Genomic DNA, 13320 nt, shown 5'->3' with positions numbered 1-13320 from the left:
GGGCCAATGGACGGCTGTTTTTTATTTTATCTTTATTCATTTATTTATTGAAAACGTTTCTTTGTCGACCCCAGGAGAGGGAGAGATTGGCGAAAAAATCTAACTGAGCTTCAGCGTCTGTCCGAGGAGGACAGCAACAGGGCCAGGCTGCCTGGTGGAGGCAGGAAGAAGGCTAGCGAGGAGCTGGAGATAAACATGCGGAAATGAGTTATCAGCAAACGGGCACGCCACGAGAGAGTGTCTTGCAAAATGATCAGGGCGATTTTGTCACAAATGTACGCTACCGTGAGTGACAGCAGAGATGAGGAGTTTGCCGCGAGGGCTGAATCGTGTCCTCCGCCGCAACAACTTCACTTGCTGAAGGATATGGGGTGCCGAATGTAAAAATTCAGTCACACTTTTGTGGCTGATATATTTACAATATTTAGCTCACTTTTCTCACATTTAGCTCACTTTTCTCACATTTAGCTCATTTTCCTGACATTTGAGGTACAAATTAAATGGTAAATCTAAATGCTAAATCTAAATGCTAAATCTAAATGTTAAATCTAAATCTAAATGCTAAATCTAAATCTAAATCTAAATGTTAAATCTAAATCTAAATGCTAAATCTAAATCTAAATCTAAATGCTAAATCTAAATCTAAATGTTAAATCTAAATCTAAATGCTAAATCTAAATCTAAATCTAAATGCTTAATCTAAATTCTAAATCTAAATCTAAATGCTAAATCTAAATCTAAATGTTAAATCTAAATATAAATGTTAAATGTTTAATCTAAATGTTAAATCTAAACCTAATGTTAAATCTAAATCTAAATGTTAAATGCTAAATCTAAATGTTTAGAAAATATGCAAATAGCCCACGCCTGTCAGCGTGCACAGACCCGCCCACACCTCTGACGGACCGACGTGCTGTGGATGCGGAGGCAAAGAGAAGAAGGACTGAACATGGCCGGCTCGCTCCAATTAGGAGATACTGAGCGGGCAGTTATGGCAGGTGTGCCTGTTGCACTCCAAGGCGCACTTCTGCCGGTACCGTCCACACCGTTAACGGTAAGTTACGTAGTTAAAAGTTTAACTTTTCGCTGTATTCTGGGGGAAGCTATTGTTAGCTAACCGACCTAGCAAGCTAACATTTGCCAGTGTGACTTGGGTGCCAGCTAAGGTTTTGTGATTCACTGAAAGTTACTTTCGACTGTTATTTAGAGTTACCCATAACTTAGTGATTACAGGTAAGAAAGCTGACTGTGCCTCATGAAGCATAAGCTGTGGTAGCTAAATAATGTTATGTAGCTAACTTTCCCAGATTGCTAACATTAGCGCTATTGCTCGTTACATTAACCGAAGGACCAGGAGTTTTGCCGCCATGAAGGACATTTAATTAAAAAAAAATACTTAAAACTCTTCTCCAAGGCATAACCAATATGAGCTGAAAGCTGTTTTTAAAGCAATCAAAGAATCTATGCTTTCCAAGGATGTGTCCTGTTAGTATGTTTGTGGTGTACACCGGACTCTATGGTCATTAAACACTTTAACATGGATTTTTAACAGGTTGACATGTTGGCTCTTGTTTCAGGTCTCCACACCCCAGGTTAACCCACAGGCCCCTACAGCTGTGTCCTCAGGCACTGCCACCTTTGCTACCACTATGACATCACTGAGATCAGTAAGTAAAGTTGTGATATAGCATTACAACCTTTTGTTACCTAAGTTAACTGAGAAACATTAGTTCATGACAGAAAACGCATCCAGGGATTCAGGGGTTCCAGGCCCCTTGGCTTACAGAGAGGCAGCAATATACAGGATTTACATTTTTGAGAAAATATTTTCAAAATATTATCAAACAATAATTTGGTGGACCCCCAAGGGATCATGGACCCCCAGTTGAAGACCTCTGCTTTAATTCACACCTTACCCTGCTTCTTCTTTCTTTTTTCAGTGAAGCCCTCAGACCCCTAGTATTACTCAAACTTATTTGTTTTTAATAAATTTACTATGTCAAACTGTGAAAATGTTTTTTAAATACTGTTTAATATTAAAATAATTATGTATATTCAAATCTAAAGGTCTTACAACCCTACGCTTGTAGAGTCAGTGTTAAGAGAAGTGGTCCAGCTGCCAGAAGTTTGCATCCTGAGAAACACGTGGGGAAAAACTTGCATGGTCGGAATTGATGAGTGTGCCCTTGAGCAAGACATTTAACCCCAAACTGCTCCCTCCATTTAAAAAGATTTCTTTTATTTCAGTTTGTAGGTGCTTAGGTGCATCATGATTATATCAGCTGAGGGGAATTTGCTGACTACATTTAACAAATAAGCATAGACACATAAGATGATGCATTTTCTCATAGCAACATTTTTCACAATGAATTAAATACATTTCACTGAATGAATGAAATACAATAATCAGAACAAATGACTGAATAAGATGCCTTGTCCTGCTGCGCCATCTCATCACACGCAGAATAGCTCAGGATAATTCTTTGTATTGTTAATGTGACGGGAACAGAAAGGGTTAATTAATAAGAGTGGATAGTACAGATAACACTGGACACAGCAGTTAACCACTTCTCCATCATCACCCTAAGCTGACAGAACTGAGCAGTTTATTGACGACATCTTTCAGGGTTGTTGCATTACATGAAGGATTTTATAGGTTTATTCATGGCAGGGTTCTCCCCAGAAATTCTTAGTATAGCGGCGCACCGTCTGTCCGGGAGGGGGGGGGGGGCGACCGCTCGTCAACGTCAGTCCGGGGGGGGGAGACACGGACGTACGGACAGCCGGTCATCAACTCCGTCAGCCGGGGGACGGACGGACGCTCATCGCCGCCAGCCGGGAGCTCCTAGCCGTCAACCGGGGGACGGCGGACGGACGGACGGACGGACGCTCGACACTGTCACGCGCAGAGTATAGCGGCGCTGACCGAGCGGTAGAGCGGCGCAGCGCCGCTGTTCCACCGTCTGGGGAGAACCCTGCATGGTGACTATCCCATAGGTGCAGCCACACGGCTGCTACTTCTGAAAGTATTTGATATTTGAGTAGAAAAGAGGCAGAGGCCTTATGGATATGGAAATTCATCGAAACACACGTCATATATGTCAGCATAGATGAGAGCCAATTAGGGCAAAGTCCTGACGTTATGAAGGTGGGTCTGGGGTCGCGCAGTACCTGGAGAGCAACTGCGCGAATGCTCTGCAGCAGCCTCGCTCCCGCGATAACTTAAGGTCATGTGACATTAGATGCGGAGCAGAAACCACTCCCATCCAGGTCATCGTGGACACATTTTAACCAGCATGCATCACGATTTATGCAGCGCTGCGCAGCACTGCGTGATCTTGAACTCGCCTATTGTTAGAGACGCCAAGGCCCGCCTTACGTTGCTTCTGATTGGTTTGTATTGCGTGGTGCCTTCCGTGGTTGGTTAGATTTAGGCACAAAGAACTGATGGATTGGTCTGGGATTGGTTATCTCGGTCAGTCAGTCAGAGTTACTCGAACTACGGCAATCCGCGAGGACCAAAGTTTATTATCATGAAAAAAATAGATATAGAGTATTAAGACTAGGTCCTAAGACTAGGTCTTAGGACCTAAGGACCTAAGACCTAGTCCTTAGGTCTAGGACCAAGAACTAAGATGGCGGACGTTACTGCCACATCCTCAGCTGCTCCAGTGCTTGCCAGAGCCCGATTAAAACCAGATATTTATAAGACTGTTGATGGCAAAGTCATAGTGGAAGATGAACTTTTACACTTCCTTGCTATAAAGATTAGAACATTAAGTCAGGATGAGATTATCCTGTTAGCTGCCAACAACTTCGACTCAGACTGGATAGAGGCTTCAAAGAAAATGCTGTTTGAACTCTGTCCTACTACTCAACGGAACATCTCACACAAAGGAGCACAGAAAGACGCCAATAACATCAAGAGCTGTCTCAAAGTGCTGAATGAGTGCGGGGACAATGTTCCGAGATTTGTATCTCACTATTTGGATGAGCTACCACCTGTGACTTTTACCAACATGGACGAATGCGGCCTATTTTGAAAAATTGAGCAGCTACACAAGATAGCAAATGTTTTGGCTGTATTATGGCATTCATTTGGCATTTTTGGCTTCCTTTTGGCATTAAGAAAGCCTTTTGGGTTAACTGTGGTATGATTAAGGTTGTCCATAGGCGCCAGCAATATATGGCTCAGTTATGGCATATGCCTGGTAAACCAAAAGACTGGGCAAAGAGCGGGATCAAGTATTAGGGATGGTATGGCATGTTTATGGCAAGCCAGAAGATTGAGTAAAGAGTGGCAACATCTGATTCCATATATGGTAGTGTTTTGGATGTGTTTTGGCATATTTCTGTAAAGCCAAAACACTGCACAAACAGCGGGTATTTCTACCCAGAAGAGAACCTTCATTTTAAAAGCAGGATCAACACTGAGGTATGTGCATATTAAAATATTATAAATGTATACTTAGTAAAGGTTAATTGTAAACTCAGATTTTCTGTCATTGCCTCATCAAAATACCCAGTAAGGTTGACGTTTTCCTTTAAGGTTGTTAAAGTAACTGTAACTGTAGGCTGTGTGGTGGCTAATAAACGAGCTAACTGGTAGCAAACTAGCTTCTAGTAAAACAGGCAGACACAGCCCATTCGATTAAATTACAATATCAATGTTATAACATGGAGAGAACTTAATATGGAGGAATAGGACAGTATAATTGATAGCTTTCCAACCTTTACGCAGATAGCTAGCATATCATTGCTCATTCATTTCTCCGCTCAGTTCGTCTCTGTTGTGGTTTAGCTTCGACTCGGATCAAACTCTTTTCCATTGCATGCATCTCCGCTCCGTCTCTGGAGCCCAGAGCAGCTGGAGACCGGTGAACTACGAGCTAACGTGATAACAACCAGGGGTGTAGTGTTTGGGGGACGCGGGGAACAGCGTTCCCTCAGTCTTTTTGCCGAGAATTTTTTATTTTATTTGTCTAATACATTTTTTTTTAAACATTACCTATGTTATCATTTTCACCATTGTATAGCTTCGAATAAAGTAATAATACATACTGCAATTCACAAATATTAATAAAATATTTATTGTGTCACGGCGGGCGCGGTCCACAAGGATTGGAAGCATGTGTGAGGTGGCAGCGCCTATATGAGAGAGGAGAGAAGCAGCGCCGTCTCCTATTTGCAATGACATACGTCTATACTTCAAGCATTCATGCAATTATTAGTACTATAATTTGTCACTTTTTGCCATGGGGCCAAAATGTGCTTAATTTTGAATCTGTGTGTTGAGAAGCGCCGTGTGTGTGTGTGTGTGTGCAGGGCCGTAGCCACCATTGAGGACACCGATGTCATGTCCTCTTCCTCCAGCAAGAAAGGCAGAGGATGATCAGGCAAAGATGAGGAAAGGTGAGAATTGTAATAAGCTAATAGAATGAGAGAAATAGTGAACGAGCCTACAGATGCAACAGATAGCCAATAGAGATGCTAACCTGTAACCTACTGTAAATGTAGCCGAGGCAAACAAAATGAAAGGACATGCAATGAATCAGAATATTTTAAGGCCATGTTCAGTCACAGTATGAATTATCCATCAATAATATTATTTGGATGTTTGGATAGATAGGTAATGATGTGGGTTAAACATGGCACTAAACATGGCATTAAAATATTAGGTCATGACTCAGTAGTATACTTAGACTTACTTGATACTTGATTTTAAAAATTCAACAGAGGATGAGACAGGAGAGAGAGATGAAGAGGTTGAAGGGACAGAGACAGGAGGAGAGGAGAGAGATACATGTGGAGTCAGGTCCAGGAGATGCAAGCCCATTATCAGCCCATGACCCAGCTACATACAAAGGCCAGAGTCACTACTTTGATGAAGAAAAAGGTAAACTATGGTATTACTATACTTATTGTTACCTATATGCATTCTTTATTTATCAGCAGTTTTGAGTCAACTGATTTGATATGGGTTAAATATGTATTCAATGAATTCAGAATCATTGCAGAAAAGAACTCCACCTTTATCATCTCTCTCTCTCTCTATCTCTCTCAATCACCATAGCCTATACCAAACACTTAATGTATACAATTATAGATCATCTTAGTTGTAGTTTTTGGTGAGGCAGCAACACCACACACACACACACACACACACACACACACACAAATACTTAAGGTACACTTTTATATATATTTATTTCACGATTACAGCAACACACTGATACAAACACACACACTGAACAGTTTTGCCTATGTTTATGTTGTGTGTATGTGAGAGAGAGAAGGAGAGCTGTCTAATTGCAACGATATATGGCTCAAGCATTCGCAATTTGGCTCTATCCAGGTGACCAAATTAAAATAAGATTAACAAAACAAAACAACATTAACAATAACAACAACAAAAACGTTTTTTTTTGGAGAGTTCCCCCAGTGATAAAATCCCCACTACACCACTGATAACAACCGTGTATAAAGTCAGATTGAAATGTAAACAACGGGTGACTTTGCCTTTCTGAATTCGAATTATTATTCAACAGTACTCGTCCGTGCTTCTGTGCATCATGGACAGGCACGGTTCCCTCCAGTGTTGTGCCAGACAGGTGTTGTGTGAGATCTGGTTGCCCCTCGCGCTGTCTCTCTCTTCTCTCTTAAATGGACACCGAGGAGTTTTTTTTTTGTTTGTTTTTTTTTGTTATAAAAGACTCTCATATTAATGTGGTGAAGCTACGTTACCCACACTTGTTAATGGGTCCATTTTCGATAAATAAATCGTTTTGTCTTTATAGTTATTTTGATATTATTACTTAGTGGTCGACTCCCCCGGAATTTCCTAGTTTCGGTTCCCCCAACGCTGCCCAGCGGGTCATGGGAACCATTCACCATTTTTGGTCCGAACTACGATGGTATCTGATCGTCTTCGAACCTCCGACTTTCATTCTTGATTTGAAAACATTCATGGGAAATGCTTTCGCTTTCATCCGTCTTGCGCCGGTCCAAGAATATAACCGTGTGCGCGGAGGCTCATCGGAAATGTAGTGTGAAAACACTTCGCTTTCCAAAACTCCTCGTAGTCCTTTTAATTATTGCATACTGTAGCCTACATCACTTCTCTGATTTTCAATGCTGATTATTTGTTAATGGTTAGGAATGTTTTTACTTCTCAAATGTAAAAATGTGTCAGGTATGACCCTCATCATTATTTAAGGGTTAAACGTGTTACTTATACATTTTATATATTCATTATATATATACTTATACATTCAGGAGGAAGCGCCAGGACTTAGCCAGGACCAAGCCAGGACCCAACCAGAACCCAGCCAGCACCCAGCCAGGAGCGCATTGAATGGAGGCTATTACTGTGTCGCCTATGTTATATGTTCTATAACATGTTTATAACTGTTGTCTGTTTTTTTGCCTGCATTCTAAACTGATCTTTGTGTACCTGTCAGACATTTCCAGGGCCATGCAATTAATAAAAAAAAAGAAATGATTTAAATCTTCGCATCTGTTTTTCCAATAAATAATTATGACATGGGGAGGGGTGGGGGGTTGCTTTGGCATTGGCTACTTTTTGGCTGGGTTGTGGGGTTTTGGGGCTCTTCTGGGGCAATTATGGCTGTATTTTGGAAGTCCACAATTAGTTTTGGGTGAAGTTTGGCTACCTTTTGGCCTCTTTTGGGGCCAGTTTTGGCTACTTTTTGGCTGGGTTGTGGGAATTTGGGGCTCTTCTGGGACAATTATGGCTGTATTTTGGAAGTCCACAATTAGTTTTGGGTGAAGTTTGGCTACCTTTTGGTGTGATTTTGGCTTGCCTAATTCGGGCCATTTAGGGCCCAGAAGCCCAACCATAACCTTGCCAAAATGACCAGCCAGATTTGGGCCAAACTGAAGCCAAAAGGTTTTTGCTATCTCTGCCATGAAACATGCGCTACACCGGCAGACTGAAACGAGTGAAGGTTTGTGTGTAGTCACCGCGGACATGAACCGCCGGGTTAGTGCCCTGGAACAGCACTCTGACCACGGCAGTGCTGGCTTCATTGCGCCGGTGAGGTGGCTGGACGCAGGGAAAGCTAGCGCCACGCATGCTACCAACTCAGCGGTTGTTGGAGACCCCGAAGGATCGGCAGAGGGGACTGAAACTCCAGATGACAGACACCGAGGAGAGGCACAGGGACCGCTGCCTCTAACAGTGGAGAGCGCCACACCAGCACTTGGCCCTGGGTTAACGATGTCCTCGCCCGGATCATCAATGTGGAGCCGAGTCGTCAAGAAGGGGAAACAGAAGCGCTCTGAGGATTACCAACAAGGATCAAGCACCGGCAAGTCTGTGGTGGGACGGAAGAAAGCTGGCAAAACTATTGTGGGCACTGGAGATGCAGGAGACATCAAGATGATAACAACTAAACGGGTGAGCGTGTTTGCAACTAGGTTTTTACCCGACATAGGTGCTGAACTACTGCGCGCTCATCTTGAGAATAAACTGGGACGTGGCGTGTCATGTGAAAGGATTGTTACTGTCAACAGCAGATACGCATCCTTTAAAATATCCGCTGAATGCAAAGATGTTGGCGATATGTATAATCCGGAGCTCTGGCCAGAGGGAGCGTATGTACAGCGCTTTTATGAACCACATAAAGCTGGAGTCATTGCTAATGCGGCTACTCTATCTGCTGGGGATATGAGTGTGCTCGCTACTGGCAATAATGCCTAAATATGATACTGCTATGGATATAAGCATCCTGTCATACAACTGTCGTGGTCTGCGCTTAGAAAAGTTGGAATGGGCCTGGTTGGAATACTTATGTGGCGGAATTCTATGCTGAGGCTCGTGAAGCTACTAAATCCTGGGCAATGGCTGGTAAACCAAGACAGGGGCCCATTTTTGAATATAAAAAGAGTACAAACACAAAATACAAATATGCAATACGTTTCATTAGTAAAAACGAGCAATCTTTGAGAGCTGACTCTATGGCCAAGAAACTTTTAAATAATACTAATAAAGATTTCTGGAAAGAGGTGAAACGCATTAATAACTGCAAACCCTCCTCACCATATACAGTAGATGGAGTCTCTGGTGCTAGTGCTATTGCTGAGCTCTGGCGAAGGCATTATAGTAAATTGTTTAACTGTGTTCAGACTAATGGCCATCAAGTAGCAAATGTTGAAAATATAGATATGATCACAACTCGTGACGTTTCTCAAGCGATTAAAAACTTATCAGTTAACAAAACGACAGGTATGGATTATATCTCCGCTGAACATCTGAAATTTGCTAGCTCCAGGTTATGTACACTTCTTGCCTTGTGCTTCAATGCCCTCATAGTCCATGGCTTTCTTCCAGACTCTATGATGACAGTGCAGCTGGTTCCTTTGGTTAAGGATAAAGCAGGAAAAGTGGGTTCCTCAGAAAACTATAGGCCCATCGCTCTAGCTAATATATTGTCCAAAGTTGTTGAACAAATTCTCCTGGAGAGGATTAATGAACTAATTATCTCTACAGATAATCAATTTGGGTTTAAACCGAGACACGGTACAGATATGTGTGTATATGTGCTAAAGGAACTGCTGAGCAACTATAAGAGAAAAAACTCATCTGTTTTTATTTGTTTCTTAGACGCCTCCAAGGCATTTGATAGGGTGAATCATGAGAAATTATTTAAAAAATTGGGTGCAGCAGGTGTCCCTAAGTATATAGTCAGAATCCTGTCCTATTGGTATGCCCAACAAACCATGCAAGTTAAATGGGACAACTGCTTGTCTGCTCCCTTTCATATCAGTAATGGAGTAAGACAAGGGAGCATCTTATCTCCTATTTTATTTAATTTCTACATGAATGATTTATCAAATAATCTAAGCTCATGTAAAACAGGCTGTATGGTTTGCAGTACAGTGATGAACCATCTTATGTATGCTGATGATTGTGTGATCTTTAGTCCGAGCTCAGCTGGTATACAGCAGCTCCTTAATGTGTGTTCTGTGTATGGGGAACAACATGATATAAAGTACAACGAGTCAAAAAGTGTGATAATGATTTGCAGAACGGTGGAAGATAGACATATGACTTTTCCTGACTTTAAACTCTCAGGTAAGGTTCTAAATATCTGCAGTGAAGTGAAATATCTTGGTCATGTGATCACAGACCAACTGACAGATGATGAGGACATTTTTCGTCAGTGTCGTATGTTGTATGTGCAAGCAAATGTATTGGCACGTAAATTTGGTTGGTGCACTGTTGGTGTGAAGCTGACTCTGTTCAAAGCGTACTGTTCACCTATGTACACTGCACATCTGTGGTTGAATTATAAAAAAGCCAGCCTTCAGAGACTGCAAGTGGCATACAATGACGCTTTGAGGATACTTTTAAAAAGGCCCAGATGGACCAGTGCAAGTGAGCTGTTTGTGAGCGCTGGAGTGAACACACTGCAAGCGGTTCTGAGAAATGTAATGCACAGGTTCATCTGCCGGTTAAATGATTCTGAGAATCTAAATGTTGTGGCAATAGTGAACATTATGTATAGTGACACGCGCTGCACGTCTCAGTTTTGGGGGCACTGGTATAAGTGTCTTTTAAAAATGAGTCATTAGATTATTATGTTTTTTTTTTATTTAATTTTTTTATTATTATTATTTTATTGTGTGATTCGTAATCCTTTTGTACTGTGTGTCTTGCTTTACTTTTTGTATGGACCCTGAGTCTGAAATAAAGCTTATCTATCTATCTATCTATCTATTGAATGGGGAAATATAAGCGTGAGAAATGTCAAGTGTGGCGTGTGGTGTGAAAATGGGTCAAATTGCGTGACTGTCACACTGAAAGCGTGACGCTTGGCAGCTCTGTAATCAAATAACAGAGATAGAGAAAATATGAAAATCTAAGCCACAAAAAATGATTGAATCATCCCAAATGTTGTGAGCGCCTTTAGAATGCAGAGTTTTAATTTATAGAACTGGATTATTGATGAGATTTGGTAAAATATAACAAATGTGCAGTAACCTTTGCTGGCTAGCTGCCGTTAGCTAGTACAGAATCAAAAAGGCTGTCTTTGAAGTTCAACTTTATTTTGGTGTAGTTTTATTTGAAGGGTTGTGCTGTAAAATTGACCTGACAGTTGCCATGAAGATGAAAGAGTCTTCATGAATGTTGTCAATCATGTGGTTAGTGATTGACAAAATGACACTTAATGACCATATTGAAGATTTCTTCATGACAGCAGTGGTGTCATGGATAATTCAGTTTCAGGCATATCCCTTTAAATAAAATACAACCATAGGAAAATGTATAATCTCCAGAAGTGATGTATTTTCATTTACCTATGTTACATTAGCTCACAACAGTTGGTTAGTAGCTAAGTAGTGATGTCGTAAATGAAAAAAAAAAAAAGAAAATGTGTCAAATGTATGCTTGTTTAGTTTTGAGCTTCTCAGTTCTCCTCTCTTCCCTCAACAGGTCCTGCAAGTATGTCATCTAAAAAGCCAATCCTTTTGGTGTTTTTTTTTATCTTCTAAAAACAAAACAACCCAAAGGCACTTTTAAGAGCCACGTCTGTCTTGTTAACCTGTCCTTGCTGTGTTGTACCTGTTCACCTTTTTTTCTCTCTCTCTCTCGCTGTGCTTACCTTTGCTTCGTTTTATATGTCTATCTCTCTGTTGCAACTCAGTTTACTCCTGTGAATGTGCTCTCTGTCCAACTCTCTTGTTGCCAGTCTTTTTTGTCAGTCCGTCTGTGTCTCTGCCCTTCATCATGAGTGATTCAGAACTCCAGGATCTGCTTATGAGTGTGGATAACCTGACTGATCAGCGAGAGCTCATTGAGAATCTTGAGAGGGTTGATGACTTGCTTGGTGAGCTGCAGGAAGAGGAAGCAGCAACACCAGTGGCACCTTTGCCAACGGTGAGGTGGAAGAAGAGAAACAGTGACAGAAACTTAATCCATGCAAGACCACGATCAAGCAGGAATCGGTCAAGTCAGGGTCAGTATTGTTTTTGCCTTCATGATATTTTAAAGATCTAGATTTTTTTAGGCATTCGTGTGTTTCAAATCAAGCGAAACATAAAGCTTTATGTATGGTACAAGGGGAAAAAAAATAATATATTGGAGTACAAAGGATAACTTTAGGAGTTACCGGCTTTGGTTTGGTGGTATGGTAACAGATACAACTACACCTCATGTAGATAAAAGTTTGGCAGTGAGATTGTGCTATTTTACTCTGTTAACCAGGCCAACATGTGTTGGGACAAATAGAACATTTTAATGGTAGAATTATTATTATTATTTTGTTTTTATTCTGATACAGCTGGTTACAGTCAGAAGACGTATCCCCCTGTCGATGCTACAGACACAAACTCTGAGGTGGTCTTTGCTCCAGAGACTGTTGGTATGTACCTTATTTGTCCTCCATAAGCCCAAAGCATAATGTTCAGACATTTGGACTTGTATCTGTATGGTGTATCGTGATTGTCGACCATGCCCCTTCTTCTGTGCTGAATGTGATGCCAGCATGCACACCAGACACCCCCTCCACAACAGAGATGCCAGTCCCGCAGGTTTCCAGCCATTGCCCCCAACAACATTTGTACTGAATAAGGCCCTTTGCCCCTGTGGTAAGTTGTGGTTTGCAAGTGTACAAAATATATTTCCTTGCTGGACTTGCTGAGCACATCATGTTGAAAATTTTAGCTTCCTCAAGATGTCTTTAATTCTTTTCAGCAGTATGCTTCATGTCCATTAAGTCTTTTATAATTTTCTCATGTCAAGTTCAGCCTTCAAGTGGATTCAGAAATCTATAAATGTTTTATTTCCCAGTCGATACAAAATAATCTTAATTCATGTTTGATTTTTCTTTTCCAGTGCGGTTTGTACCCGTGGAGATGCCTGACAAAATCTGTGGTTGTCCAACAGAGGCATTGAGGCTCAAACTAGGAAAGGCTGTGGCTGTGATCACAATGAATGGTAGGAATGTGGAGAACTTTTGTCCTGTTTGAAAAGTATCTTTTTAATAATATTCATCCCTTCTCAACAACTCGTACAGGTTTGTTATAGCTTTGTATATCAAATCTTAACACGACAATTGAGTAATACTACCACATTCGAACAAAAACATATATAATTATATATAATTAATATATATAATTAAGTGGGAAAATATTGCATTACAGTGTGTTTTATTTTTGTTTTTGTTGTTTGTTCGTTTTTTCAAGGACGACAAGAGCTCAGCATGCCTGAGTTGGTTGTGAAGCATGCAAAGCCACATGGACTGCTGGAGTTGATGACTTTCTTCGGAGTGACTACTGGCCAGCTACCCTTCACTC

General features: G+C 41.2%; 2 long non-coding RNA genes across 2 annotated transcripts; both read left to right on the top strand.

Annotated features, from left to right (window-relative positions):
- The first annotated feature begins 857 nt into the window (after positions 1-857).
- On the top strand, positions 858-7541 carry LOC115568484 (uncharacterized). The gene is made up of 5 exons (XR_003981406.1): positions 858-1054; positions 1578-1667; positions 5326-5412; positions 5737-5896; positions 7276-7541. It is a non-coding gene; the product is annotated as an uncharacterized LOC115568484 (long non-coding RNA).
- A 4764-nt stretch (positions 7542-12305) lies between these two features.
- On the top strand, positions 12306-12921 carry LOC115568486 (uncharacterized). The gene is made up of 3 exons (XR_003981407.1): positions 12306-12386; positions 12509-12612; positions 12860-12921. It is a non-coding gene; the product is annotated as an uncharacterized LOC115568486 (long non-coding RNA).
- The last annotated feature ends 399 nt before the right edge of the window (positions 12922-13320 follow it).

Source organism: Sparus aurata, chromosome 18 (assembly GCF_900880675.1).
Source record: "Sparus aurata chromosome 18, fSpaAur1.1, whole genome shotgun sequence".
Classification (NCBI taxonomy): domain Eukaryota; kingdom Metazoa; phylum Chordata; class Actinopteri; order Spariformes; family Sparidae; genus Sparus; species Sparus aurata.
This window is presented reverse-complemented; position numbering and strand designations above follow the sequence as displayed.